Source organism: Schistocerca serialis, chromosome 7, assembly GCF_023864345.2.
Source record: "Schistocerca serialis cubense isolate TAMUIC-IGC-003099 chromosome 7, iqSchSeri2.2, whole genome shotgun sequence".
Classification (NCBI taxonomy): Eukaryota; Metazoa; Arthropoda; class Insecta; order Orthoptera; family Acrididae; genus Schistocerca; species Schistocerca serialis.
In genome coordinates, this window is record NC_064644.1 from 119381244 (window position 1) to 119398285 (window position 17042).

Below are 17042 nucleotides of genomic sequence, written 5' to 3' on the forward strand. Positions count from 1 at the left end.
CATCTATGCCCGAGACAGTTTTCGAACCTGCGACCGCAGCGGTCGCGCGGTTCCAGACTGTAGCGCCTAGAACCGCTCGGACACTCTGGCCGGGGGACCTTCTCAATCTCTTGAATCAGACCCAACTGGTAAGGGTCCCATACAGACGAACAATACTCTAAAGACTGGACGAACTAACGTATTGTAAGCTATTTCCTTTGTTGAAGGACTGCATCGCTTCACGATTCTACCAATAAACCGCAATCTAGAGTTCGCCTTACCCGTTACTTGTGTAATCTGAACATTCCATTTGAGATCATTTCGAATAGTCACACCCAGATACTTGACTGATGTTACCGCTTCCAAAGACTGATCATTTATTTTGTACTCATACATTAATGGGGATTTTCACCTTGTTATACGCAGTAGACAACACTCACTAATATTGAGAGATAACTGCCAGTCATTACACCACGCATTTATTTTCTGCAAATCCTCATTGATTTGTTCACAACTTTTGTGTGCTGCTACTTTCCTGTAGACTACAGCATCATCGTCAAACAGTCTAAGGCCGCTGTCAATACCATCGTTTATGTAAATAGTAAAAAGCAGAGGACCTATTACGCTGCTCTGGGGCACATCTGAAGTTACTCTTGTTTCTGTTGAAGTTACCCCGTTCAGGACGACATACTGCTCCCTGTCTGTTAGAAAACTTTCTATCCAACCGCATATGTCATTGGATAGACCGTAAGTGCGCACTTTTTGTAGCAAGCGACAGTGCGGAACTGAGTCGAACGCCTTTCGAAAGTCGAGAAATATGGCATCAACCTGGGAGCCGGTATCTAGAGCCTGTTGTATATCATGCACAAAGAGGGCCAGCTGTGTCTCGCATGACCGCTGTTTCCTAAAACAATGCTGGTTTCTGCAGATGAGCTTCTCAGAGTCTAGAAAGGTCATTATGTCTGAACACAACATATATTCCATGATTCTACAACAAATCGATGTCAGTGAAATTGGCCAGTAATTATGTGCATCCGATTTTCTACCCTTTTTATAGATTGCTATGACCTGGGCCTCCTACCAGTCCCGAGGAACTTTCCGCCGTTCCAATGATCTCTGATAGATGACGCATAAGAATGGTGCTATATTTATAGCATAGTCAACAAAGTCTTACGGGGGTACCATCTGGGCCAGAGATGAGATTTTGCCTGTGACCTGATAGCAAGTACTGCTTGACCACCACACTGTTTAGGAAGGCCTTTCCTCTAGCGTATAGGGTGGTTATAATTAAACTTCCGCTATTTGAGAGGGCCCCATGATAAAAGAGTGATCGAAGGGCAATGCGGAAGAGAAATAACGAATAAACCATTGAAAGAATCGCATATTAATTTTCACATGTGAGGGTAACACTTGTTAATTTCATACCATGTTGACGTACCGGGTTCCCATCGTTGCTCAGTGTGACGACCATCTACATTCACAACCTGGAACTGCGCTAGAGACTCTACTACTACTGTTTGAAACAACGGTCGACCATGTAATGTTCAGTTGTCGTGACACACCTGGTGCACTGCCTGAAGATGGAACATTGCGTAAAACATTCTCAACCATGGCAACAGTAACTTCAACAGTCTTTGACGCAATTGGCCGTCGACCGATCCCATGAGCGATTTTCAAATCGCCAGTTACTTCGAAACTTCTGAGTCCTGTTCCTCAACGCCTGTGCGGAAAGAGGCTGTCTCCGTATTCCTTTACTGCGTCGACAGTCGCGAAGAGCAGCGGCACTGTTGCTGTTTCGATGAAAGAGCTTAACGATTAAAGCGCTGCTCATATGGTCCAGACCCTTGTTGATTATCTGTAACTGTAACGCACAGCGCTCTTTCCGTTTAATAAGTTGGTAATATTGATTGTAGTCAATATACTCGTAAAAAGCAAGAGAGAGAAACGGCGATTATGATGATGAGATGGACGAAAATCGGCGAAGCCTTTATGTCGGCGTACCGTTCACACGATGAAGCGTCATCGTGGCAAGATGATACGTAAAACAGTTTTTTTGTCAGTATCAACTTCGCAATGAAGTGACGCTCATAAATCGGCATTCGATTCCATTACGCGAGTGAATGATTATAGGTCCGTTTTCTGGAACGTGCTATGAGCACTTAAGGTTGCGACAATGGCAGCTGATCTATTGCATCATTTTATTAAGACGACCAACAACGAATATTTGCTGAAAAACATAAAAAAATTACCAGATGAGGACAAGGAGTAGATTAAACAGTACTAATGTATCAAGTAAATTTTTAGAATAATGTAACACCTTCGTTAAACTAACATTATAAGATACCGCCTTCTACTCCATCATTCACTGAGACGGCTTCGACAGAAGAGTGTGCAAGGCTGCACTGAAGCACTAGCATTTGTCCTAAAAACAAATTTAGAGCAAAAAAAGCCATAGGATGTATTTAAAAAAATAAATTATCTCTGAGACCGGGAAGCTGTGACTATGATAAATTCTGGGATTGGAGTTTTAACCCTATGTCGCCGTAGAAGTACCAGCGCCTAACGGCAGGTCATGACACTAGCATTACTAACAACGCAAATCCTCCAGTGCACTATCTGAACGTGATTCCTATAAAAGTGGGTAAAATGGTTCAAATGGCTCTGAGCACTATGGGACTTAATATCTATGGTCCTCAGTCCCCTAGAACTTAGAACTACTTAAACCTAACTAACCTAAGGACATCACACACATCCATGCCCGAGGCAGGATTCGAACCTGCGACCGTAGCAGTCACGCGGCTCCGGGCTGAAGCGCCTAGAACCGCCCAGCCACCGCGGCCAGCTTTTCATGCAATTTGGGTGCATAGATTCTGAGAAATCAGGACCCAAAACGACCACCTCTGGCCGTAATAACGGCCTTAATACGCATGGGCATTGAGTCAAACAGAGCTTGGATGGCGTGTACAGGTACAGCTGCCCATGCAGCTTCAACACGATACAACAGTTCATCAAGAGTAGTGACTGGCGTATTGTGACGAGCCAGTTGCTCGGCCACCATTGACCAGACGTTTTCAGTTGGTGAGAGATCTGGAGAATGTGCTGGCCAGGACAGCAGTCGAACATTTTCTGTATCCAGAAAGGCCCGTACAGGACCTGTAACATGCGGTCGTGCATTATCCTTCTGAAATATATGGTTTCGCAGGGATCGAATGAAGAACCACGGGTCGTAACACATCTGAAACGTAACGTCCACTGTTCGAAGTACCATCGATGTTAACAAGAGGTGACCGAGACGTGTAACCAATGGTAACCCATACCATCACGCCGGGTGATACGCCAGTATGGCGGTGACGAATACACGCTTCAGATGTGCGTTCACCGCGATGTCGCCAAACACGGATGCGACCATCATGATGCTGTAAACAGAACCGGGATTCATCCGAAAAAATGACGTTTTGCCATTCGTGATACCAGGTTCGTCGTTGAGTACACCATCGCAGGCGCTCCTGCCTGTGATGCAGCGTCAAGGGTAGCCGCAGCCATGGTCTGAGTCCATGCTGCTGGCTGCAAACGTTGTCGAACTGTTTGTGCAGATGCTTGTTGCCTTGCAAACGTCCCCATGTGTTGACTCGGGGATCGAGACGTGGTTGCACGATCCGTTACAGCCATGCGGATAAGATACCTGTCCTCTCGACTGCTAGCGATACGAGGCCGGTGGGATCCAGCACGGCGTTCCGTATTACCCTCCTGAACCCACCGATTCCATATTCTGATAACAGGCATTGGATCTCGACCAACGCGAGCAGCAATGTCGCGATACGATAAACTGCAATCGCGATAGGCTACAATCCGACCCATATCAAAGTCGGAAACGTGATGGTACGCTTTTCTGCTGCTTACACGAGGCATCACAACAACATTTCACCAGGCAACGCCGGTCAACTGCTGTTTGTGTATGAGAAATCGGTTGGAAACTTTCCTTATGTCAGCACGTTGTAGGTGTCGCAACCGGCGCCAACTTTGTGTGAATCCTCTGAAAAGCTAATCATTTGCATATCACAGGATCTTCTTCCTGTCGGTTAAATTTCGCGTCTGTAGCACATCTTCGTGGTGAAGCAATTTTAATGGCCAGTAGTGTGCGTTTATCTACACTGGTTCACGTAGCTTAAGTTTAATTATAATCACCGTGTACCTGCAATGGACTGAAACCTCTATTTAAGAACTAACTTTTAGGATGTGGACCTAATATGGATAAACACAGAAGGCGCTCAATAAATAGTGCAACACATTTTTTTTTCTTAAAGTAGGTTGGTTTTATTCAGGATTCCAATACACTTTATCATTCACCTTCTTTGGCTAAAAAAAAACCTCATTTGTCAACATAATCTGCGTTCAGTGGGACGGCCTTATTGTGAGGGCCTGTATTCTACTCTACTGGTCGATGTCTGAGCCAACGTCTTGCTGCCTCAATAACCTCCCCATCATCCACGTACTGCTTCCCGCGGAGTGCATCCTTCATTGGGCTAAACAGTTGAAGTCGGAAGATGCTAGATCCGGGCTGTAGGGTGGGAGAGGAAGAAAAAAATGGCTCTGAGCACTATGGGACTCAACTGCTGAGGTCATTAGTCCCCTAGAACTAAGAACTACTTAAACCTAACTAACCTAAGGACATCACAAACATCCATGCCCGAGGCAGGATTCGAACCTGCGACCGTAGCGGTCTTGCGGTTCCAGACTGCAGCGCATTTAACCGGACGGCCACTTCGGCCGGCGGGGGAGGAAGAGCAGTTCAGTGAAATTCCGTAAGCTCTTCTCGGGTGCCCAGGCTTTAGGCCTTGCGTTGTCGTGAAGGAGCAGTTACCAGAATATTTTCAGTCTGCAGCGGAGTGTGCGCTGATATGAAACTTCCTGACAGATTAAAACTGTGTGCCGGACCGGGACTCGTAAACCTTTGCCTTTCGCGGGCAAGTGCTCTACCAACTGAGCCACCCAACCACGACTAACGACCCGTCCTCACAGTCTCAATTCTGTCAGTACCTCGTCTCTTACTTTCCAAACTTCACAGAAGCCCTTGCCTGCGAAAGGCAAAGGTCCCGAGTGCGAGTCTCGGTCCGGCACACAGTTTTAATCTGTCAGGAAGTTTCAAGGAGCAATTAGTTCGCATTTTCATGGCGACGAACACACTGAAGTTGTTTCTCCAATTTCGTGAGGTAACTTAATGAACATTAGAGTTGATAGTTGCGTCATGAGGGAGGACATGAAACAAAATAACATCTTCAGATTGCCAGATGACCGCAGCCAGACTTTACCGGTTGAGGGCGACGCTTTGAATTTCTTGTTCGTAGCAGACGTGGTGTGGCACCACTCCATGGACTGCCGTTTTCTTTCCGGTTCGAATGATGACGACCAGATGGTCCTCCGTTGCTCTTTTGTTCTTACGTTAGGCGGTGAGTAACCCAGGGAGCAGACACTTTTGAGTTCCCCAGCTGATGGATGAGTGTATCTGCTCTACCAACAGAGACGTCTAGCTGTGCAGCGGAGTGTTCGATTGTGATCCGTCGGTCACCTGAATGAGCGTGTCCGCACGTTCCAATACTGCAGCAGTCACAGCTCTGTACGGCCGGCCGGTACTAGGGAGATCGGACAAGTTTGCGCGACCTTGTTGTGTTGATGACAGACGACTCACTGTGCTTTTGTTCACTGCCTGGTCTCCGTAGACATTCTGCAAGCGCCTCTAAATACCTGCACTGCTTTGATTCTTCGCAAAATAAACTCAATGACAGGTCTCCACTTAAAACACACCTCCGTAACAGATGTCGTTTTGAAGGCTACTTCTAGCTCCGCCACCTGTCGGAACTTCATGAAACTATGGGGGGTTAAGCGGGAATGTTCCACGATGTTCCACAGCAAATCCTGCATTTTTCCGGCCTCAACAAACAACCATTTTTTTAACTGTAACTAGCCGAGAAAAATGTATAACATTGATTACTGAACGCCCCCGTAAATTTTTCTTATTTTCAGGTGACCTGAAATGGTTCCGCCCCCTCCCGACTAGTGTCGGAAGTTCGTCGAAATGGGTGTGTCACTGTAATTGGCGACCACACGTGCCGCTACTGTAACCCTCGGTTTCCTTACGTAAGGCCCGGCCTTGTAAACGCCACACGCTGTTAACGGCAAAACCGCGAACGGAAAACAGTAGCCCACTGTTGGACGACCTCGTGGCATCGCCGCTGCCGCTTTCCGCGCTACACGCGTGGACTCTTATCTTTGTGCGAAAACCAGCAAAACTCGTGGCTGCCATTGAGTTCCAGAGCTTCCTGTAGTTGACTCTCGCCTCCCAGACTGGTGGACGGAGAAGAAATGTTTCGGATGCGGCCAGTGTCCGCTTTCACATCAAAACTCACTTAATCATCAGATAACTGTTGGCCTTACGCCGAGCGCTACAGTCTGGAACCGCGCTACCGCTACGGTCGCAGGTTCGAATCTTGCCTCGGGCATGGATGTGTGTGATGTCCTTAGGTTAGTTAGGTTTAAGTAGTTCTAAGTTCTAGGGGACTGATGACCTTAGAAGTTGAGTCCCATAGTGCTCAGAGCCATTTGAACCACTTTTTTTCCTTCTTGTTTTTTTTTGTTTGTTTGTTGGCCTTACTAACTCAATGAATTGACTAAAAAGTAATATATCCACTACCACGTCTGGGGTAGGGGAAAATGCCCTATCGCCGGGTACCGTTTTCAAATTTAAGATTACCAGTTAATTAGCAGTTTTCAAATCATGAAAAATGTGCTGTACTATTACTGGGGAATAGTTAAATACCATCCGCGCAAAAATCTTCTGAATATGTTCTCATTCTGTAATGACAGGAGAAAGAATGAAAACATGTAATTTTTACCTCCGGAAAATAGGGTTTCTAATTCCGGGTTTCCTAATTACCGGTTGAAAATGAACGCTAAAATGTAGTGAATTGGTAACATAGCCTTTATTAGTACCGAATTTTCAACAAGCGAAGTGTGTTGCACAATTGTCAGTTACTCTGCAGACGCTCCAGCTGTAACAAGAAAGCCGCGCGGGATTAGCCGAGCGGTCTTAGGCACTGCAGTCGTGGTCAGTGCGGCTGGTCCCGGCGGAGGTTCGAGTCCTCCCTCGGGCAGGGGTGTGTGTGTGTGTGTGTGTGTGTGTGTGTGTGTGTGTGTGTGTGTGTGTGTTTTTGTCCTTAGGATAATTTAGGTTAAGTGGTGTGTAAGCTTAGGGACTGATGACCTTAGCAGTTAAGTCCCATAAGATTTCACACACATTTGAACATTTGTAACAAGAAAAATGTTTAGTCTACATGCGTTTTGATACAGAAGTCACCTTCAAAATCTTTCCAAATGGCTCTGAGCACTATGGGACTTAACATCTGAGGTCGTCAGCCCCTAGACTTAGAACTACTTAAACCTAACTAACCTAAAGACATGACACGCAGGCATGCCCGAGGCAGGATTCGAACTCGCGACCTAGCAACAGCTTGGTTCCAGACTAAAGCGCCTAGAACCGCTCGGTCACAGCGGCCGGCAAAATCTTTCCAAGTATAATAGTAGATACCTGCACGAAGCTCATAAAACCAGCGAAAGTAACAGTGCACTTAATCCAGATATCTTTAAGTGTCAGCTGAGCACAGTTCGTCGCAGTAAATACACTCCTCGTCTTCTTCATATCAGATGAGTCTTGCAAGACGGTTTCATCAACGCTTGAACTGGAGGCTTCCTCACCATGACCCTGCTGCTTCGTGACACTCTGATTCTTCCTTATGAAGAGCTTCTCTCTGGTAACTCCAGATGTTGACAGTTTATCAGAAGCATCACATGAAGCTGCTGGAGTAAGCTCTGTTAAATGAGGTGTATTTCCTGTAGTTTTGGTCCTGCTTTCTTTTTCCCTTTAGGCAGGGACTACTCCAAAGGCTTCATAAAAGATGACGTGAACACCCTTTACGTACTTTTGATGCTGGATTTGACGGTGGAAGCAGATGAGGTGAGCTGATTTCAAAAGTAGAAACCACTGTTTCTTCCATACAAGTGACTGCAGTCGACAATCCCCCTGCTGTAGCTTCTGAGGTTCTACCAGCACATGCTACACACAGTGAAGAAGGAAAAAATCTGGGGTTCACAAAGATAGATAATAAATTTTTGAAACTATTTGCAGCCACTTCTACTGTTGTGGCTCGGCATTATACCCAAGCCATCAGTGACACAACATCTTCGTCTCTCAATCACTAGAAGGTGCCATCTGAATAAGATTCAGCACATCGGTTCGCATAAACTGACGTCAAATTTCGAGTATCCGATACAGTGCAACATCTACTCAAGGTCTTCAAGCGCATTTGGCTCACAGGTGCTTTCCCTTTGCAATCTTCAGCCTGGGTAGAACCCAACGTCTCTAGACAGCTACCGTCCCATTAGCCTGACCAACGTACTTTGTAAACTGCTAGAGAGGATAGTTAGCTTCCGATTACGTTGGGCACTCGAATCTCGGGGCCTTTCGTCCCCATATCAATGTGGCTGGCAATTTACCTAGATTGGAAATAGCAATCAGACGGGCTTTTACTAGCTGCCGACACCTTGTCGCCGTCTTCTTTGATCTAAGTAAGGCACACGACATGGCCTATCGCTGTCACATTTTAGTTGCTCTCCATAACTGGAGCTTTCATGGCCCCATTTGGATTACTATCCGCGAATTTTTATCCCACCGGCTCTTCTGGGTTCGAGTTAGCACCTCACGCAGCACCTCTCGGACCCAGGACAATTGTATCCAACAGGGTTCTGTGTAATCGTCATAAATGGGCTTGTACCCTCTGTTGGGCCTCTGGTTACTCCGATGTGTGTCGATTTTTGAATCTGGTGCAGCTCCCACTCTGTAGTATCTGCTGAATGCCAGCTTCAAGGTACCATCCAACGGGCCTCTGCATGGGCCCTTTCCCATGGTTTCCAATTTCCTCCCTTCAAAATGCGGGTTATGCATTTTTGCCGTAGACCTACAGTACATCCTGATCCAGAACTTTATTTTGGCGACCAGCGCCCACATATTGTGGCGCAGATCGGTTTCTTGGCCTTCTTTTTGATAAAAAGCTGACATGGCTGCCCATATTAGTCAGCTGAACACTACGTGCATGCAGAAGCTTAATGCTCTCCACCTCCTGGCCCGCCCATCTTGGGGTGCAGACTGTTCCACCCTGTTCTCCAGCTTTACCGTGCTCTGGTTTCGTTCAGATGAGATTATGATAGTCAGGTTTGTGGCTTCCACTCTGAAACTACTTGACCCTGTTCATCATTATGGGGTGCATCTGGCTATCGGTGCCTTTGCACTAGTTCTGTCGACAGCCTCCTTGCAGAAACGGGGATACGAATATGATGGAACCAACTCCTTGTTTCTTAAGGAATCGCTAATCTCTGCTTCCCTGAACATCCCATGTAGGTAATTATACTAGCAAACGAGGGATCTCTCCCTCCTGATACATGCCCTCGGGTGGGATTGCCAGTTGAAATGAGCCTCACTTCCCTCTGTCGGGATCTCCACTCACTGGAATGTGTCCCGTGGATTTCTTACCGCCCCCTCCCCCCTCCCTCGCCCCGTGGACGGTGCCTGGACCACGGATTAACACGGACCTATTCTGGAGTCCTAAGGTCTCTGTCACTCCTGTGATATATCAGCTTCTCGTATGTTCCATCCTTGAGGATTTCCAGGGTGCTACCGTCTTCTGCGCTTATGATACTAAAATGTTAGATAATGCGGGATAAGGTTTTACATCTCCTACTGGCATGGAATAAAATTTACTGCTGGAATCTTGTATTGTGGCCAAACCAGAGCTGCTAGCCATTAACAGGGCATCCATTTTGTTACTCAGCCCTCTCTCCACAGTGTTTCAATGTACACTACTGGCCATTAAAATTGCTAAACCAAGAAGAAACGCAGATGATAAACGGGTATTCATTGGACAAATATATTATACTAGAACTGACATGTGATTACATTTTCACGCAATTTGGGTGCATCGATCCTGAGAAATCAGCACTCCGAACAACCACCTCTGGCTATAACGGCCTTGATACGCCTAGGCATTGAGTCAAACAGAGCTTGGATGGCGTGTACAGGTACAGCTACCCATGTAGCTTCAACACGACACCACAGTTCATTAAGAGTAGTTACTGGCGTATTGTGACGAGCCAGTTGCTCGGCCACCATTGACCAGACCTTTTTAGTTGGTGAGAGGTCTGGAGAATGTGCTGGCCAGGGCAGAAGTCGAACATTTTCTGTATCCAGGAAGGCCCGTACAGGACCTACAACATGCGGTCGTGCATTATCCTGCTGAGATGTAGGGTTTTGCGGGGATCGAATGAAGGGTAGAGCCACGGGTCGTAACACATCTGAAATGTAACGTCCACTGTTCAAAGTGCCGTCAATGCGAACAAGAGGTGACCGAAACGTGTAACCAATGGGACCCCATACCATCACGCTGGGTGATACGTCAGTATGGCGATGACGAATACATGCTTGCAATGTACGAGCCATTGGGATCCAGCACGGCGTTCCGTATTACCCTCCTGAACCCACCGATTCCGTATTCTGCTAACAGTCATTGGATCTCAACCAACGCGAGCAGCAATGTAGCGATACGATAAACTGCAATCGCGATAGGCTACAATCCGATTTTTATCAAAGTCGGAAACGTGATTGTATGCATTTCTCCTCCTTACACGAGGCATCACAACGACGTTTCACCAGGCAACGCCGGTCAACTGCTGTTTGTGTATGAGAAATCGGTTGGAAACTTTCCTCATGTCAGCACGCTGTAGGTGTCGCCACCGGCTCCACCTTTGTGTGAATGCTCTGAAAAGCTAATAATTTGCATATCACAGCATCTTCTTCCTGTCGGTTAAATTTCGCGTCTGTAGCATGTCATCTTCGTGGTGTACCAATTTTAATGGCCAGTAGTGTATATGGACACAATGAGCAGTCTGCAGGCTATAGACCAATGATACTCTCTTCACCATTTGGTCTCTGCTATCCATGACCTTCTTTCTGCCCTTGGGCGTTCCGCCTGCTCAGTTGTCTTTCTCTGGGTCCAAGTCACGAGGACATTCCAGGGAATGATCTGCTTGACAGTCTAGGTAGAAATGTAGATACTTACCCCCTATTCCCTTTCATGATTCCAGGTGAAGATATGCGGATTCACATCAAATCTCTTTTTGCCAAAAAATAGAATAACGTCTGGTGCGCTACTGCTCTCAGTAATAAACTCCGCACAATCAAGGAGACTACAGCAGTTTGGCGCTCTTCCTTCCGCTCCTTTGGGAACGAGTCCACTGTCTTACGCTGTTTAATATGCATGTGTCACACTAGACTCACCCGTTGTTTCGTCTTGCATAATGAACCGCTCCCCACCCAAACGTGGTTGTGGAACCATACTGACGGTATCCCAAGTATTGATGGAATGTCCCCTTCGTTTGGCCCTTCGTACTAAGTATGGATTCCAGATTCCTTGTTTTTAATAAACGATTCCGCAGATGGCCGAACTGATTCTCAGTTTTCTTCGTGAAAGTGGTTTTTATTTTCAGTTTTAAGGTTTTGCTTTCCTCCTGAAGCAAGGGCAGTGTGGTTGTGATCGGGGCTTCTCTTCGTGTTTTCTGAGTCTGGTACCCATGACCACTCCTCCGTGCAAAGACTGCTCTTTAATCCGTCTGTTTTTCCAGTTTCTAGATTTGATCTGCTCTACTACGCTTTCTACTGTGAGAGTTTTTAGCTTGCTCGTTTTATAGTTTGACTCCTCTGACTGAATCCGCCCAGTTTTTATACGGGTGACTCTTAGGCACGTACCTTTTGAATTATGGGCCTGATGATCTCGCTGTTTAGTCCCATAGCAGTCATAAATCAATCAAAAGCTACGCGCAATGTTTTCATACTCTGCAACTCGCTACGCGCAAACTATTAGTGCTACAGAAAAACTGAACATGACCTTTTTGCAGGAAATTCAATGTAGTTAAATTTTGTACTGGGATACGTTTTCGCTGGAGGCCACAGCTCTCGAGTTAATGAAGAAAAATGTACGAAAGTGACCCTCAAACGCACCTCTATCCCCACACTCTCCAGTCAGGATTTCTAGTATGTTGTTCGTGGCACTCCCTCCTACAATTGTACAAAAACTTCAGACTACCCGATCTATTACCGGTATTCGACCTTTTTTGTCTCTTAATTGGGCTGTTACGCCACCGGGAAAGTCGCCTATTTCGTTATCATTATTAATTTAAACGTGTCCGTGTGGGTAATGAAAGGAAGACAAAATTTTGTAAATTTTACACTGAAACTAATTGCGTTGACAATTTGATTCAAACTTCACTCTTACAAGCACAGTAGTTTCGTAGACAGAAGACCTGACGAAGGCAAGGATGTAATTGTTTATTTTATGCTGTTAAAATTCACAAAATTGTTGGGTAAAATTTACGTAAACGTCAATTTTACAAATATTTACTATAGTAAATATTTATGACATTGATCACTGCTGTTCCCGTAATGCATTCAAAAGTAAAATCAATTTTACAATTTGTAAGCGCTCGACTAAGCCGGTTGTGCAGTAAAACTAGCCAATGAAGACAAAAATGGGTTGAATGTGGGAAGTAATCCGTGAAGTTAAAAATTTTTGTACAGTGGTACGAGGGATTGCCAGGAACAACATATTAGAAATCCTGACCTGTGGGACCTGAGTATGGGAGTGGAGGTGTGTATGAAAGTCACGTGTGGAAGTTTCTCTTGAATAACAGCCTCTCCCAGTAAATGTTATTACATTAAATTTCCTACAAAAAAAACCTATTAATTTTGCCTATAGGACTCTTAGCGAGCGAGAATACGAAAATCTCGCGAGTGATCTTTAATCTTTAATATTTTCAATATGCACAAACGATTTATTGGGTAAGATCTGCAGCTTTCTAAGATTGATAACCGTTATACTGTTGTCTACAATAAAATATCGTCTTTGAGGACAAAATTTCGACTTGATGTAACGACTAGCCCTTTGTTAAATGTGGGTAAATTTAAGAATGACTATAACGAAGAGAGAGAACTCTACATTAGCCGACTAAAAGGTTAATGACGAACGTCTGGAGAGCATCACGTCATTTAAAACATTTAAACGCAATCCCGGAAGAGACATGGAATGAGAAGACCACCTAAATTCAGTATCAAGGAAAGTGAGACTTTAATTTGTTATGCGTATTACGCCCCGACGCACGAAAAATATTTTTACAACAGGTTTGAAGTACGGTCGGAATATTACTTGACAGGCAAATTAGCACACTGTCAAATCCGGTCGGCGACAATTTGAGGGACGAACGTATGGTTGGACATCTGGTCCCAATTTTTTTCTTTTAATAATAGCAGTTTTATATTTTGGCAAATCAATCACATTTTAATTACTCAAAACAAATTACTCTTTATTTATTGCCTTTGTGTCATGCCGCTCGATGACACGTGAATGCTTTTGACAGCAGGGATTATTTTATGGTGAACGTAATGGATTTTTCATGTAAGAGCGTGTACAAGGAAATGTGGGCAATAATTTCATAGTTTCTCTTGATAAAGTTGGAAGAGAGCCACAGCGGTCTTGGTGAGGTGCTGTAGCTGTGTTTCAGTATTTAAAGGAACCAACCGAACTTTTTTTATCGCCCCAGAAGAAAGAATTGCTATGAGTGTTCGACTCAACTGTGTCACTAGGAATATGTGACAAGTAAAAGGTGGAAATTCCAAATGAACTGAAAGGACACGCGCTTTTAGGTGTACCCATGGAAAATTAATCATCTGTGATTTTCTTTGTGTTTATATATTTATTACTTACTGGTTTTAATGTTTCTACTGTCCGAGTACCTCACACTTCCCTTTGTTTCTTCTGATTTTTCTACTGTTTTAAGGCCCTAAAATTAGTGTTTCTGATGCTAGAATGTATTTTGGCCAACATCCTCAAATGAATTTTGGCATTTCTTGTAGTTCTTGCCTTTATAGACAGCTGTATTTTAATTATTGATATCTTTGTTTTGAGTGGAATGTTACGCCCATCTTTCGTAATCTGGCTCTGATATCGTACATTTACTTTTCGTCACTCTACATGATGCCTTCCATTGGTAGGTCCATAAGTTCATAGGGTTTTTTCCGTAAGTTCAGTAAACACAACAAAAACACAGAAGAGACTTCAGTCATCAAGAATATATTTTCTTCCACTATTTACAACAGTATGTCAACGCTGGGGTAACTTTGCGATTCCACGACTGTAATGACCGTGGTTTTGATGCGAAGATCTCGTCGTATGTTCGGAGTCCATTTTCGTCCTGAAAGGAGGTTCCAGAGAGCGGAAAAGGTAACAATCTAAGGATGCAAATCAGGTGAATAAGGGGGTGCGGAATGACTGCCAAATCCAACTCCTGTATAGTGTTTTTTTTTTCATTCTAACAGAATGCGGGCGGGAGTTACAACGGAGTAGCATCTCTTCACGCAGTCTTCCTGGCCGTTGTTCTTAGACTGCGTCTTCAAGACGTCTCGGTTGTTCACAACAAATGTCTGCAATGACAGTTACACCTAGAGGAAGCAATTCGTAGTACACCACACCAGTGCTGTTCCACCTGATGCATAACGTTATCTTTTGTGGATGTGCGGAGATCTTTGTACGGGGTGTTGCTGCTGTGTTTGGGCTCAGCTCTCCCTCCCTCCCTCCCTTTCCTCCCTCCCTCCCTCCCTCCCTCCCTCCCTCCCTCCACGTTAACATAAATACTGCATTCCTCGTCAACAGTAGCGATACAGCATAGGAATGGTCGTTCACAAGCAAATTGATGACGAGCAAGCAGAGATGCAAATACGGCCAGCTGCTCATTTTTTGTGATTTTTGACTTAGAGCATGCGGTATCCGTACATCCGATTTTTGAACCTTCTCCATTGCATGCAGATGTCGCACGATGGCGAAATGATCAGTCATCACATTCGCCAGTCCTCGAGCACACTGACTTCAATCATTGTGCGTTCAAACGATCTTCCTCAAACCCCGAATGTCTTCCTGAAAGAGGAGGGACATGAATGTCAAAACGATCGTCCTTAAAACGAGAAAACCAGTTTCTTGCCATGCTCTGCCCAGTAGCATTGCCCCCATACACGGCGCAAATATTTCTGGCTGCCTTCGCTGTTGGTAAACCCCCCCCCCCCCCCCACCCAGTTGAAATCAAACGGAAGAATATGTCGGAAATGTTCCGATTTCTTCACTTTGCACTCCGTTTTCTAGCGTCCACAGCTCCACTCGCTGTCTTCAAATGACAATATGCAAACTCAAATAGTAACAATGGACTAAAAAATGAAAAATGAAAATCGATTAATAAGCCCTTAGCAATCGGAATACCAACATGCAAAACAGACGATTTTCTTTAAAACTAACTTGGACACCAACCTAATACATACTTCAATTTTACAAGCGTACTTGGTGTAATTGTAAAGGCGCACATTTTTCGTTTGCCATCGTTGCTGTTTCTTTTTTTCCGAAAGCTTGTAGTCGTGCTTCTTCTGTTCAAGTAACACGTTCTTCGCTGGTTCATGAGGCCATAACGATTATTCGTCAGACAGGGCCGTTGAAGGCCCAAGCGACACGAGCCGCAGCTTGGGTTGCCAGGAGCGCCACAGCTATAAAAGTTCCACACAGGACTTACCACGAGCATATTAAAAAGTATCTAAAATGTAACAGATGCCTTACACTCTTCGTCGGATTTGAGGAAGCAACGCTATCCAGGGACCATGGAGACCGGCTGTTGGAAATTTCCTAGCTCTCTGTTCAGCTGGAGCAGCTCCAAGGCTTCGACTGAAATGGCGCGGAAGATCCGCTTCGGGGAAAACCGCTCCACAGCCAGCACTATTTCAGACCCGTTACTGGTTATGGTAATTCTGTTCAGGAACTGGAGGTATTCCATATTACCATCGAGTATAACAGTGTTATCAGCGTAACGGGTGTAGGTTAAAGTATGTAACAAACATATTTAAGGAGCGCAGAACACGCCACAACCTAAATATTGCCCACCAAAGGGGTATTTTAAACATGCTGCTCTGATGTCCTACGCGCGGGCAAAAGGAGGTCCGACACAGTGTTTCACTTCCATACATGGCTACACTCCATACAAATACTTTCAGAAACGACTTCCTGACACTTAAATCTATACTCGATGTTAAAAAATTTCTCTTCTTGAGAAACGCTGTTCTTGCCATTGTCAGTCTACATTTCATATCCTCTCTACTTCGACCATCATCGGTTATTTTACTCCCTAAATAGCAAAACTCCTTTACTACTTTAAGTGTCTCATTTCCTAATCTAATTCCCTCAGCATCACCCGACTTAATTTGACTACATTCCATTATCCTAGTTTTGCTTTTGTTGATGTTCATCTTATACCCTCCTTTCAAGACACTGTCCATTCCGTTCAACTGCTCTGCCAAGTCCTTTGCTGTCTCTGACAGAATTACAATGTCATCGGCAAACCTCAAAGTTTTTATTTCTTCTCCATGGATTTTAATACCTACTCCGAATTTTTCTTTTGTTTCCTTTACTGCTTGCTCAGTATACAGATTGAATAAGATCGGGGAGAGGCTACAACCCTGTCTCACTCCTTTCCCAACCCCTGCTTCCCTTTCTTGCCCCTCGACTCTTACAACTGCCATCTGGTTTCTGTACAAATTGTAAATAACCTTTCGCTCCATGTGTTTTACCCCTGCCACCTTCAGAATTTGAAAGAGAGTATTCCAGTCAACATTGTCAAAAGCTTTCTCTAAGTCTACAAATGCTAGAAACGTAGGTTTGCCTTTCCTTAATCTTTCTTCTAAGATAAGTCGTAAGGTCAGTATTGCCTCACGTGTTCCAACATTTCTACGGAATCCAAACTGATCTTCCCCGAGGTCGGCTTCTACCAGTTTTTCCATTCGTCTGTAAAGAATTCGCGTTAGTATTTTGCAGCTGTGACTTATTAAACTGATGGTTCGGTAATTTTCACATCTGTCAACACCTGCTTTCTTTGGGATT